This window comes from Molossus molossus, unplaced genomic scaffold (assembly GCF_014108415.1).
Source record: "Molossus molossus isolate mMolMol1 unplaced genomic scaffold, mMolMol1.p scaffold_m16_p_20, whole genome shotgun sequence".
Classification (NCBI taxonomy): domain Eukaryota; kingdom Metazoa; phylum Chordata; class Mammalia; order Chiroptera; family Molossidae; genus Molossus; species Molossus molossus.
The window spans coordinates 51,699,214-51,711,923 of record NW_023425356.1 but is presented as its reverse complement, the minus strand read 5'-3'; positions in this window follow the sequence as shown (position 1 = coordinate 51,711,923).

The window sequence follows — 12,710 nt, the reverse complement described above, 5'->3', positions numbered from 1 at the left end:
CTAGATTCTGGTCCCAGAGATCAGAGGTACAGCCTAGGAATCTGCATTTGAAACCAGCAGGCTGCTGCAGGTGACTCTGTTACCCGTGATCCATGGGGGCACCCTGTGGGCTGCTGCTTTTATTTTATTTTATATTATTTTTTATCCTCACCCAAGGACATCTTTGCATTTATCCTCAGATAGAGCGGGAGGGAGAGAGGGAGGAAGAGAGAGAGAGAAACATCAACGGGAGAGAGACATACCGACTGGCTGCCACCCACATGACTCCAACTGGGACCGGGGACAAACTGCAACTGAGGTATGTGCCCTTGGCGGGAATGGAACCCGGGACTCTCTGGTCCGAGGGCCAACGCGCTAACCACTGAGCCAAACTGGCCAGGGCGTTATCTCTTATAAGTAAATTATTCATTGGTGCCTCAAAATAAGGCACTACATAAGCCTCTTACTCTTCACTGGGCACGTGATAACACAGTGGCCAAGGAAATAGACTTCGAGAGCCCTGGCTGGGTAGCTCAGTTGGTTAGAGCATCGTCCTGATACACCAAGGTTGTGGGTTCGGTCCCCGGTCAGGGCACATACAAAAATCAACCAATGAATGTATCAGTAAGTGGAACAATAAGTTCATGTCTCTCTCTCTCTCAAATCAATCAATAAAACAGACTTTGAGTTATTAGACATATTACAAAATGAGAGAAAATATTTACAACTTATATGACAGAAAAAGGACTAATCATCTAATTTATGAAGAATTCCTTAAAATATCAAGAAAAAATGTTTTAAAAAAGATAGAAAAATGGATAAGCGACCCTTAAAAATGTTGTATCTGTGCGAGGTGATGGGTGTTAACGAAACACCCTGATACTCATGTCAGCACAGAGAAATATCCCAAGTCTCCGCGCTGCACAGCCTTAGACTCACAGCGTCAATTCGGTTCAATGAAAGTGCGAGGAAAGGCGAACAGCTCACAGAAAAAGATATAAACAGAGAATTCACAGAAAAAGTGTACCAATAGCACTTAAACACATGGAAAGATGTCACTTCACTCAGAATACGAGAAATGCACATCAAAACGACACTGAAATACGCCTCTGTGGGCTTTCCCCGCGCTCCAAAGGGGCCGCGGGGGGCTGGGCCGCGCCGACGCCTGCGCTGCCCTCGGACCCAGCAAGGCCTCTTGCAGGGGCTGAAGATACAGGTTCACAGTGCAAAGTAACAGAGGCACAGGAAATTTGTTCGCGGAGGCACTCATTTTAAAAAATTGGAAATAAGGGAGGAAGGGAAACAAGAATATCTTTGCACATAAATATATGTTTCCTTATGCAAAAAAAAAAAAAGATGCTGGGGTTGGGGGGTGGGAAGAGATAAACCACAGAACTTACATGCATGTATGCATAACCAGTGGACACGGACAACTAAGCCGGGGACGGGGCGGGGGAGGGGGTGGGGAGGAGGGTGTCAATGGGGTAAAAAAGGAGAAACATCTGCAACAAAAAAAAATAAAAAATTAATAAACAACAACAACAACAAAGATGCTAAACCAGACACTAAAATAGAGATGGAAGTAAAATTCACCTAAGCATTTTTTTTTTTTTTTAGTTTTGATTCTAGAACTATGTGAATACTTATTTATTTTTTTTATCCTCACCGGAGGACACTTTTCCATTTTTTGTTCAGATAGAGTGGGAGGGAGAGAGAAACATCGATGTGAAAGGGACACATCGAGTGGCTGCCACCCTCACAACCCAACCAGGGCTGGGGACTAACCGCAACTGAGGTACGTGCCCTTAGCGGGAACCGAAACCGGGTCTCTCTAGACCGCAGGGCGCCGCTCTAACCACTGAGCAAACCCGGCCAGGACAGAACTATGTGACTATTTTACATGCTAAAATATTAAATAAAAAGGGATGCAAAGTAAATGTCAACTTGACTGCCAACACAAAGCAAAGCAGCCTAACTGTGCATCAGATTAGTAACAACCACTGCCGCATCTGTGGGCATAGCCCGATGGTGTACATCCTATGGAGCAAAGAACTACTAAGTTGACTTAGTAAGTTAGATGTTGTTAATGTTGTTATAAAATGTTGCAACTATTTTGACTGTTGCAACTGAGTTTTTTACTATGGAAAGAAGCAGAGAGGAGTTATAGACAAAGTAAAGATGAGCAAGACCCTGGAGCGTTAGATTTGTTATTAGAGGCCATCTGTTCAAATATAAATATAAAAGTGGAGCCCTGGCCGGTGTGGCTCAGCAGTTAGAGCATCGGCCTGCAGACCCAGGCGTCACGGGTTCGATTCCTGGTCAAGAGCACCTACCTGGGATGCAAGTTTGATCTTCGGCTGTGGTGGGGGTCATGTGAGAGGCAACCAACCAGTCGGTGTCTCTCTTACATCAATGTTTTTCCTCTCTCCCTCTCTGCCTTCCACTCTGTCTGGAAAGCAAAGGAGAAGTATCCTCAGGTGAGGATTAAAAAAATACAAAAACAGCCCTGGCCAGTTTGGCTCAGCGGTTAGAGCGTCGGCCTGCGGTCCGGAGAGACCCGGGTTTGGTTCCCGCTAAGGGCACGTACTTCGGTTGCAGTTTGTCCCCGGCCCTGGTTGGTTGTGCGGGTGGCAGCCACTCGATGTGTCCCTTCACGTCGATGTTTCCCTCTCTCTCTCCCTCCCACTCTATCTGTATAAAAAATGGAAAAATATCCTCGGGTGAGGATAAAAAAAAAAGAAAAAAAAAAAAACAAAAACACAAAACAACAACAACAAGTAGGTCTAAGGAAATGCCTCAGAATGCAGTCAGAAAGATCGAGAAATTGACAATATAAAATAAAAGGCAAATGAGAGAATGACTAGGAAGTACTTATGAGTAAGCGAAGCACAGTCTTTTTCATTTATTATGGGAATCACTCCGGGCACTGTGGTGGCCTTCACGGACGTGAGCATCTCTCCTCCAAATTCACTGGACCCAAAATAAAAACAATAAAAATCTCCTGCAAGTGGTAAGAACTCTTGCTCTGAAGTTCTACAATATCATTTGAGAGAGGGCACAATACACTTTGGAGGTGCACACAACCCGAGAGCATACCGGGCACTTCTTATGAAACGAACTGCAGTCCGAAGGAAACGGATCCGGAAATTAGGGGTTGGGGGTACAGATCAAGTGTTAGAAAAGAAATTGGAAACTATGTGGATACATCTAAGTAAGAACGGCGAAGAAATGAAATGGAAATGGAAAAAGTTAAACATCAACAGCAAACGTCATGCAAGCGGCTAATTGGGGCGCTTGGAAAACAAGAAGAAATTCAGACAGTAAGCGAAATGGAAGCTCTTGAAGGTGTGATCGGAGTAAAAATATCCCAGGCTGGTCTTGGGGCAGAGACCTTGGTCAGAGCTGCTTCCTCAGCACCCGGACGAATACCTGGTGCACAGTAGGTAACTCAGGAATTATTTGTTCGTGAATGACTGGCCTTCAACACCTTGTTGTCGTTACGTCACACATGGCTGTTAACATAAAGGTAGCCACTAAAGAATAAAATAGGGTCCAAAACTTTATTTAAGAAAGGAATACGGTGCTCCCCGCCCTGACTCCTCTCCAGTGGCCTATTAGCAGGCACACGAGGGAACCGTCAAGTCACAGCCCAGGTTGGCCGAGGTCCTCCAGGTCCTCCCAGGAGGCACGGACTGTGGGACAAAGACCAGCCCACCCAGGGGAATCCGCAACCCCAGCCTCTGCCAGGAGCCTGGAGCGGGGCAGGCGCAGCCCCAACAACCCCCCAGGGGTGTACTTTTGAAGAACAAGAGGGAGGTTTGGAATGCCCCAGCTTGTGAAGGCTCCCAGGCAGCCAGCCAGCTCCCCCGGGGCCTGACAAGCCAGGGCCCATGGAATGAAGCGAATTCAAGGGTGACTCACATTTCCACTCTGCCCGCCAGTTCTGCTGCCAGACACAGGGTGTTCCACTCCCACACCCTGCGTCCTGCCCTGACCAGACAGATGCCCCTGTCCACCCCAGCTCCACGAGAAACAACACAATGGTAACGGCCGAGCTCTGACACACGGATGGGAAACCCTTCCCTCCTAGACAGGTCACAGGCCGGCTGAGCAGGTCATGCTGTCCCAGCTCAACCCACTGGGGTCGCCCCTCTCCTGGAACTGACTTCGGGGTCCTCGCCCACTCCCAGGGAAAGACTGGGGAGAGCCCCAAGTCCCTCAAAGCCACGCCTGCCGCGCAAGGGAGAGACCAGTGTCCTTGGGGTTAAAAAAACAACAAGGCGACACGGTGGGATACTGAGAGGGGTATCCACTGCTTCACGACTGGGTTGCCTGGTAATTCCCAAGAAATAATTCTAGAAACCTTTTGGGGGGCAGGGACAGGGGAGCGGGAGGGGAGGGGGGCTCTGTCGGGGGCTCTGTCACTGACTCGGCAGGCGGCTACTTGGGGGCTCACCTGCTCTCACCTGGACTCTTTCGTTTTCCTGGACCCTGAGTGCACTTCCTGCTCACGGGTCTGTCGTGGCGGCAGGGAGGCCTGGGGGTTAAGGGTGGGGACTCGAAGCCACAGAACCTGGGGTGTGAAGGACCAGCTCCAAGGCCCCCAGCTAGGCACAAAGCTGCTGGAATAAGCAGCCCTCGTGGGGAGGACATACTCTTCACCTCCGCTTGGCACAGCCACGGTGAGGTCGCTGGGATGTTATTTTGGTCGCACCCTCCCAGGCCCTTCATCCGGGCTCCTCAAAGCACTGTACAGACATCAATCAGCTGCAGGCGTGGGGGGGGGGGGGACAGGGGGCTGTCGGGTTGGGAAGAAGGTTCTAATAACCACCCTGTTTTGCACGAAGGTAACTGAGACAGAGAGAGAACCCCCACCCGTGCCCCACCCAGAAGCCAGCCCACAGCTCACACAGAACCAGAACCAGACGCCAGCATCCCGGGTCCCCCTTTCTGCCCTCCTCCGTCCTCTCCTGGCACTCCTGGGCGAGCGCATCCGAGACACCCCACCTGGGGTCTGCGACAAGGCAGGGCTTTGCTCTGGTCCCCAGCAGGCACCGCGACCTGGTTCAAACCCCGCACTCCTGGCAGAGAGCAGGGCTGAGCTCTAGGACCATGAGGGAGGGAGGGAAGCTAGTCAGAGCCTGGGCCTCAGGGTCCCTTCTGAGTTCTCAGTCTGCCAGCTGGAGAGCCCGGCTGCGGTCCCCTCTGCGTGAGCACCTGGCTGCCCCTCGTCCTGCAGGGGCTGGGGGTCTGAGGCCCGGCTCCAGGTTCTGTCCCTGACTGTCTTTCTAATACACGCTCCTCCGCAGACACGCCCCGAAGCTCAGGCCTTGCCCCCCCGCCCCCCACACACACCCTTGCGATCGCACCCACTTCCACAGGGTGATTACCCTTAACGAATAACCCGTCTTTGCAGCACACTGTGCCACACAGAGCCAGCCTCTGCAGACACCACGTCGTCTGACCCCGTGTGTGACACTTAGAGGCAGGCGTGACTCCTCTCCACGCTGCAGGGAGAGCGCGAACGCGGGAGCCACAGAGCCTGGGTTCACATCCTGGCTCCAGTACTGACAGGCTCTGGACCTCGACACACTTGTAAATGGGGAGACTGTTCCTGCTCAGAAGTACCTGCCTCGTGAGGCTGGTGGGAGGGATCGATGAGTTCATATTTGCACGAGTGCTCGTTAAATAAACGGGGGAAACTGAGGCTCAGAAAGGCTGGGTGCCCGGTTCGAGGGAACAGTAAGTAGTAGTTCCATAACTTAGTCCTCTGGCTGTAGGCTGCCACCTGCCTCCAACCATCCGTTCCCCAGAGCAGGTGGATTCCACACGCCGTGGCCCCCCTCCACGCCACACCTCTGCTCCAGCAGGCTGTGGTATGGCCCCATTTCCCATGTGCCTGCTCCTGCCCATCCTCCCCTGGGATACTCTCCCTACTTGCAGAATGAATGAAGGCGTCTTAAGTCTAACTATCTTCTTGATCTGTTGGTCTCATAACTTAATTGAAGGAGAGAAAGAAACAAACCCACAAACGGGGGAGGGGAGATGGAGGCTTGAGAATAACACAAAAAATATACCAAGTCACGACACTGGAGTTGGGGACGAGTCCTTGGATATGACACCAAAGGCAAACAAACAAACGAACAAAGTAGACAAATGGGACTTTGTGACACTTTAAAAATGTTGCGCTTGAAAAGATACTCTCAGCAGAGTAAAAAGGCAACCTACAGAAGGGGAGAAATTATTTGCAAATCAAATCCCAACTGGGAATCAGTATTCAGAACATACTGACAACTAAATCTTAACCAAAAAACAGCCCATGGCGGGTGAGCCCGCGCAAAGCGGCTCAACATCACGAACCGTTAGGAAAAGCAAATCAGAAGTACAAGACACCCCCTCAAGCCATAGGATGGCAACTATCAGGAAAAAGAAAGGAAGAAAAACAGAACAGAGGAGGTGGGGAAACGGAACCCGTGTGCACTATCGGCGGGAGCCTAACACGGGACCGCCGATGTAGGAAACAGTATGGTTATTCCTCAAAAAGTTAAACAAAATCATCATCTGACCCGGCAGTTCCATTTCTGGTTATATACCCGAATACCTGGAAGCAAGGCCTTGGAGGACTATTTGCACACCCACGCTCGTAGCAGCATTATTCACAAGGGCTAACATGTGGAAGCAACCCAAGTGTCCATCAGCCAAATGACTGGACGAGCACAGCGTGGTCATGGATTGCTCAGCCTTATAAAGGGACACGATCCTGACACCAGCTACCACGTGGATGAGTCTCGAGAACGTGACGCTGAGTGAAATGAGCCGGGCACTACAATGCAAACACGGCCGATCCGGCTGCTATGGGGCACTTAGAACAGCCAGTATCACAGACACAGGAGGACGGGCGTCAGAGGCTGGGGACCGAGGGGGCGGGGTGCTGTCTACCGGCTGCAGTGTCAGTTTTGCAAGATGAAGAAAGTTCTGGATGTGGACGGTGGGGACGGCTGCACTGTGAACGTGCCAGGTACCCCTGAACTGTGCCCACAAAACCGGCTCCCATGGTCAACTTCATGTCCTGTGAATTTCACCGTAAGAAAAAATGTTGGAAAATAAAGGTCCCAGGGAACCTGCTCTTTGACGCCTCTCCCCCACAGGGCTCGGGGTGTCACGAGATGAAGGCGGGAGGATCGGCTCGGCTTCTCAGCCACCAACAGAGGTGAACCGTAGGAAGCGCCCAGCTTTCGGGGGTGGGACCGTCCGGCCCGAGGGCCAGAGGAGGCCCTCAGTTCCGGGGAGCATCACAGCCTCACCAAATCATCTTGACCAAACAGAGCAGGCTAATTATTAAGTTGGTAATTTTGTGTGGCCCACAAATGATGTCATAAATATCCCAATGGCCCTCGGCAGAGAAAAGGCTCCCCACCCCCAACCCCCTCGCGGATCATTCCTCACGGGGCGCTGGTCCACGGCTGACCCGCTGAGTGCAGCTCCTAACGGGGATGCAGCCTCCCCGGATCTCATGCGAACCAGAGCTCAACTCTGTGCTCATCAGACGCCCCTGCTGAAGTTTCCCTGTGCGTGTTGGCGAACAAGAGACGGACACCGGTCTAAGCCAAGCTGGACTCTGGGCCATGGACGACTGTCCGCTGAGTTTCTTCAAAGGGCAACTGGCCTCGGTCCCGGGCCTCGACCAGCAGCACGGAGCGCTGCCATCATCACCCTCCTGTGTCCCGGTCAACACGGACGGGAGGGTCCGCGGCCGCCTCCCAGCAGATTTACAAACAACAGCTGAAGTCATGATGAAGACAAGTCATGCAGGGGCGAGTCCGCCCCGAGATGAGAGCTTCAGGGAAAGGGGAGGAAAAACAGCCGTGGGGTGACCACAGCTCGAGGGGGAGGCTTTAGCCATCGAAGGTGGAGCAAGACCTTGCTGTAGAAGCCGATGGACACTGGACACCCCGCCGGGACCAGCTATTGTCCTGGGTGAGAAAAGCCAGAAATGCCAAGAGCAGGCTCATCAGAGCGTCCGGATGCAGGCCCCGGGCCACGCTGCCTGGTTGTGGGGTCCCAGCAAGTCCCGAAGGTGGAGCTGGGTCAGACCAGGTCACTGCTGCCCCAGGCTCTTCCAAGTCTACCTGCAGCCACTGCCAGAGTCCCCGGGTGATTCACCAGGCAGCTGAACCAGGGGTGTGGCCAGGAGCCCCTGCTCGGGCCTGGAAGCCAAGGCCACTCCTGGAGCTCGGGGCGGGCGGCCCTTCCAGCTGCTGCTATGTCACCGGAGCCAAGCCACCCACGTCCCCAGCCAGACTGCCGCTCCTCCGCCTCTCGGCCCTGCTCTCTCTCTCACACTGCGCCCATCCTTCGCACTGCTCAGACCCTCGGCGTTGGGGTGTCCTGACTCCTTGCTTTCCCCCACGTCCTCTGCCTGCTCCATCGCCTGGTCCTCTGCCGCTGAAATGTATCTAAACTCAGCTGTGTCTCACTGTCTCCACGACCACCGCTCTGGCCCCGGCCACACGTGGCGTCTCCTCTGGATTGCGTGTTCAGCTTCATCACTATTCTTTCCTTTTTTCTTTTCTTTTTTTATCCTCACCCGAGGACATTTTTGCATTCATCTTCAGATAGAGCGGAGGGAGAGAGAAACATCGACGTGAGAGAGACACATCGGCTGGCTGCCACCCACACAACCCCAACCCGGGCTGGGGGCAAACTGCAACCGAGGTCCGTGCCCTTAGTGGGAACCGAACCCGGGTGTCTCTGGTCTGCAGGCCGACGCACTAACCGCTCAGCCAGACCGGCCAGGGCATCACCATCATTTTCTTTGCTTGTTGTAATTCCGCGCTTTCTCCGGTTGAAGGGATGCCAACAAGGCAGGAGAGTCACGCAGCCCAAGAAAGCTTGACCACCACCTGCGCCAGCCGTGCTCAAGCCTCTTCCTCCTCCGGGGTCGCTTATGTGAATAACATCTAGTCCGAGGTCCAGCTTAAGGGCAAAAGTCTGAAGACATCTTTCTGGAACCTTCCATCCCCATGATGGCCCCTCATTCACTAGCTACAGTTTCTTTCCTATTTTAGTTATCCTTTCAGACAACCTAGCACAAGTTTTTGTTTTTAAGTATGTTTTTGTTGATTTTTTAGAGAGAGGGGAAAGGAGAGAGAGAGAGAAACATTGATGGGCTGCCTCCTGCACGCCCCCTGCTGGGGATCGAGCCCACAACCCGGGCACGTGCCCTGAGCAGGAATTGAACCGGGACCTCTCAGTCCGTGGGATGATGCTGAATCCACTGAGCCTCACCAGCCGGGCCTAGCACACGTTTTTAATTTCGGTGAGGGTGCTTAGAAACTCTCCCTCAGTTTCTCCTTTGATCTCCCTACAGCACTTTCTATGTGGGAGAAAACAAATATTTTCTATCCCCCGCACTCCCTCCCCATTCATTAATGTCTACTTTGATCGGTAGAGAACACATTTTTTTTTGAAATTGTGGGAAGGGATCAGATTCATCACTCTCCGACGTTTGACACCTAAGAGAAACCGGGTAAGGAACTCATTCCAGTCACGTTATCTTACAGATGACACTGGAGCCCAGGAGGGGAGGGGTTACCGCAGTCACAGCTAATTGCTGACCAAGCCCACCTTTCCCAGTGCCACCCACACCGCTGCCCTCCCCTGGCCACCCAGGGCTGGTGGGAACGCACACTCGGGCAGGAACACGACCCCTCGACAAGGTCGTCTCAATCAAGTGTACCGTAAGTGACCATCCCTGCTTCGGGCTGGGTGGCCAGGGGCCTCCTGGCCGAATCCTGTGGCCCTTGCTTGAGCTCCCTGCAGCACGGGGACCTCTGACTGCTCCTGCTTGTGCCCGAGGCTCCCTTCCTCCTTGGCTCCCTAGACCCTGTTCTCCCCGCCTCTCCCTACTTTGTTCCTTTCCAGTCCCGTTTACCTTAACCATCCTGCCCTGGAAGTGTTAGTCTCCCAAGACGCCTCCCAGGGACGCCTTCCTTTCTCATCCCCGCAGGAATTATCCGTCTGCCCCCTCCAAGTCCCTTCCCCTTGCTCTGGCGGCTGCCCCCGAGCTTACTCTGGAGAGTCACCCTTTCCATAGTCTGAGCTCATGTGCCTTCATGGATGTGACACACAACTTATGCCTTGTCAATCACATCCCAACTCCGTCCACCCAATCAGCTGCTGAGACATAGCGGGGCCGCTGCAGGGAGGGCTGGGAATAAGCAGCTCCGGCCCCCATCGGACTTGAGGTGCAGCTTCCCAAGCCATCACAAGGGGACAGCCTGAGACAGGGGAGGTAAGAAAAGGAGACTTCACCCTGGCTGGTTTGGCTCAGCGGTTAGAGCGTCGGCCTGCAGTCCAGAGAGACCCGGGTTCGGTTCCCGCTAAGGGCACGTACCTTGGCTGCAGTTTGTCCCTGGCCCTGGTTGGGTTGTGCGGGTGGCAGCCACTCGATGTGTCCCTTTCACATCGATGTTTCTCTCTCTCTCTTCCTCCCACTCTATCTGAACAAAAAATGGAAAAATGTCCTCAGGGGAAGATTAAAAAAAAAAAGAAAAGAAGACCTTATAAAATGGTTTCAACCCTGGGCCCAATCCAGATACACTCCTGAGCTCTTCATTGGCATGAGTCGATAACCTAAGTCAGTTTCAGCTGGATTTTGTGCCCCTTGCAAAAAAAAAAAGAAAAGAGTCCCATTTCCCCTTTGTAAAGTACACGATTGTCTAAGCACCGTGCTGCACACCTGAATGAATGCAGAATGATATAAAATGTAAACTGCAATGGAAAATAACCACGTTTGAGATCTCATCTCTCTTTAAGCTCCTTCTCTGAACCCACTTAAACTAGGATGATTATGCCCTGGCCGGTTTGGCTCCGCGGTTAGAGCGTCGGCCTGCGGTACAGAGAGACCCGGGTTCGGTTCCCGCTAAACTAGGATGATTCCAAAATCTCCGTCTATGGCCGAGACACCTCTTTGGGGCTCCAGGCTCATAGCCGCCCGCCTGGTGGATGCTTCTCGCCTCCGTCTCACCCAGGCACCTGGGATCTGACGTCTGCAGAGCGGAATCCGACATCTCTTTCCTACCATCGCAACACGCTGTTCTCCGTGGTTTTCTCTACCCTGGCAAAAACGCCACCACCCACCCAATCGCTCACATCAGAAACTTGGCCTCCCTCGACCAACTTGCCAGGTGATCCCGACAGCGCGGGCAGTTTCTGTGTGATCTGACAAATGAGCGTATCTGAGCCTTGGGTTTCTATACCGACTTTCTCAACACGGTCACGTCTGCAAAGCCGTCCGTGTTGGTTGGTTCATTCCTATCACAGACACTGAGGGCACCCCTAAATTCCCACTCACAGCTCCATCCTCACGGCCACTGTCCCCGCGCAGAGCCTCACCACCCTCCCCCGAGGACAACCAGATGTTTCTGTCTCATCTTATCTTTGCTCTCGCCCCCACTCCAGCCGTCTGCCAGGCTGGCGGTCCCCTCTGCAAGCCTGGTCGTGCCATGTCATTGTCTGGCCCCAGCAGGATGTGCTCCTTTGCAGTACGCTCCACTTCGGGGCCCCGATCGCCCACAGTTCTCCAGTCACTCATGCTCTTCTCCGAGTGCCCGGCTCTGCCCCTGACGATGCTGCCATCGTCCCGACGCCCTTCTGCTCCCCTCACCTGCAGACGCGCGCTCATCCTTGACACGTGGTGAATCAGACCAGAATCGGAACCAGGTGAGAGTGTGCTCTGCATTTCCCCCGGACCCGGCCTGACTCCTGTTATCAAAAGGTTCCTATGGATTTCCTTGGCGACTCGGGTAGATGCTTTCCTCATTTTAGTTATTTATGTATCAGATAATATCTCTACCATTTCTTTTTCATTTTTTAAATCCTCACCCAAGGATATTTTCCCATTTATCTTTAGATAGAGTTGGAGAGGGAAAGAGAGAGAGAGAGAGGGAGAGAAACACTGATGTGAGAGAGACACATCGATTAGCTGCCTCCCACATGACCCCGACCAGGGCCAGGACGAACCGCAACTGAGGTATGTGCCCTTGACCAGAATCGAACCCCCAACTCTTTGGTCCATGGGCCGATGCTCTAACAGCTGAGCCAAACCAGCTAGGGCCCTGCCATTTCTTTTTCTTTTTTTAAAAAAAATTTTATTTTCTTTATTCATTTTACAGAGAGAGGAAGAGGAAGAGAGAGATAGACACATCGATGAGAAAGAACATCGACTGGCCGCCTCCTGCACGCCCCCCACTTGGGATCGGGCCCACAACCTGGGCATGTGTCCTGACCGGGAGTTGAACCAGTGACCTCTTGGTGCGTGGGTTGATGCTCAACCACTGAGCCAACCAATTGGTTGGACAACACCCAACCAATTGAGTCACACTGACCAGACACTCTGCCATTTCTTAAAACATTAAATTGAAGAAAGAATGTAAAACAAAACAAAAACACTTGGTGAAAAAAGTCACTATGAAAATGAAAGAAATTATAGAAGCCACTTTGACGAAAGGGGCGTATTGACCAATGCAGACCTGATCTCCCCGGTACCAGAGAGGAGAGAAACTGCCAAAAGGTAGGAGAAACAGCCACTTTAAAATGTTTTTAAATACAAAATAGCAAAAAAAAAAAAAAAAAAATGGAGAAGGGAAAATTTAATGTTGAGATGGGGAGGACTTCCTAAGCAAGAAAACTTGAAGCCACACACACACACACATCAACGTGACTTAACC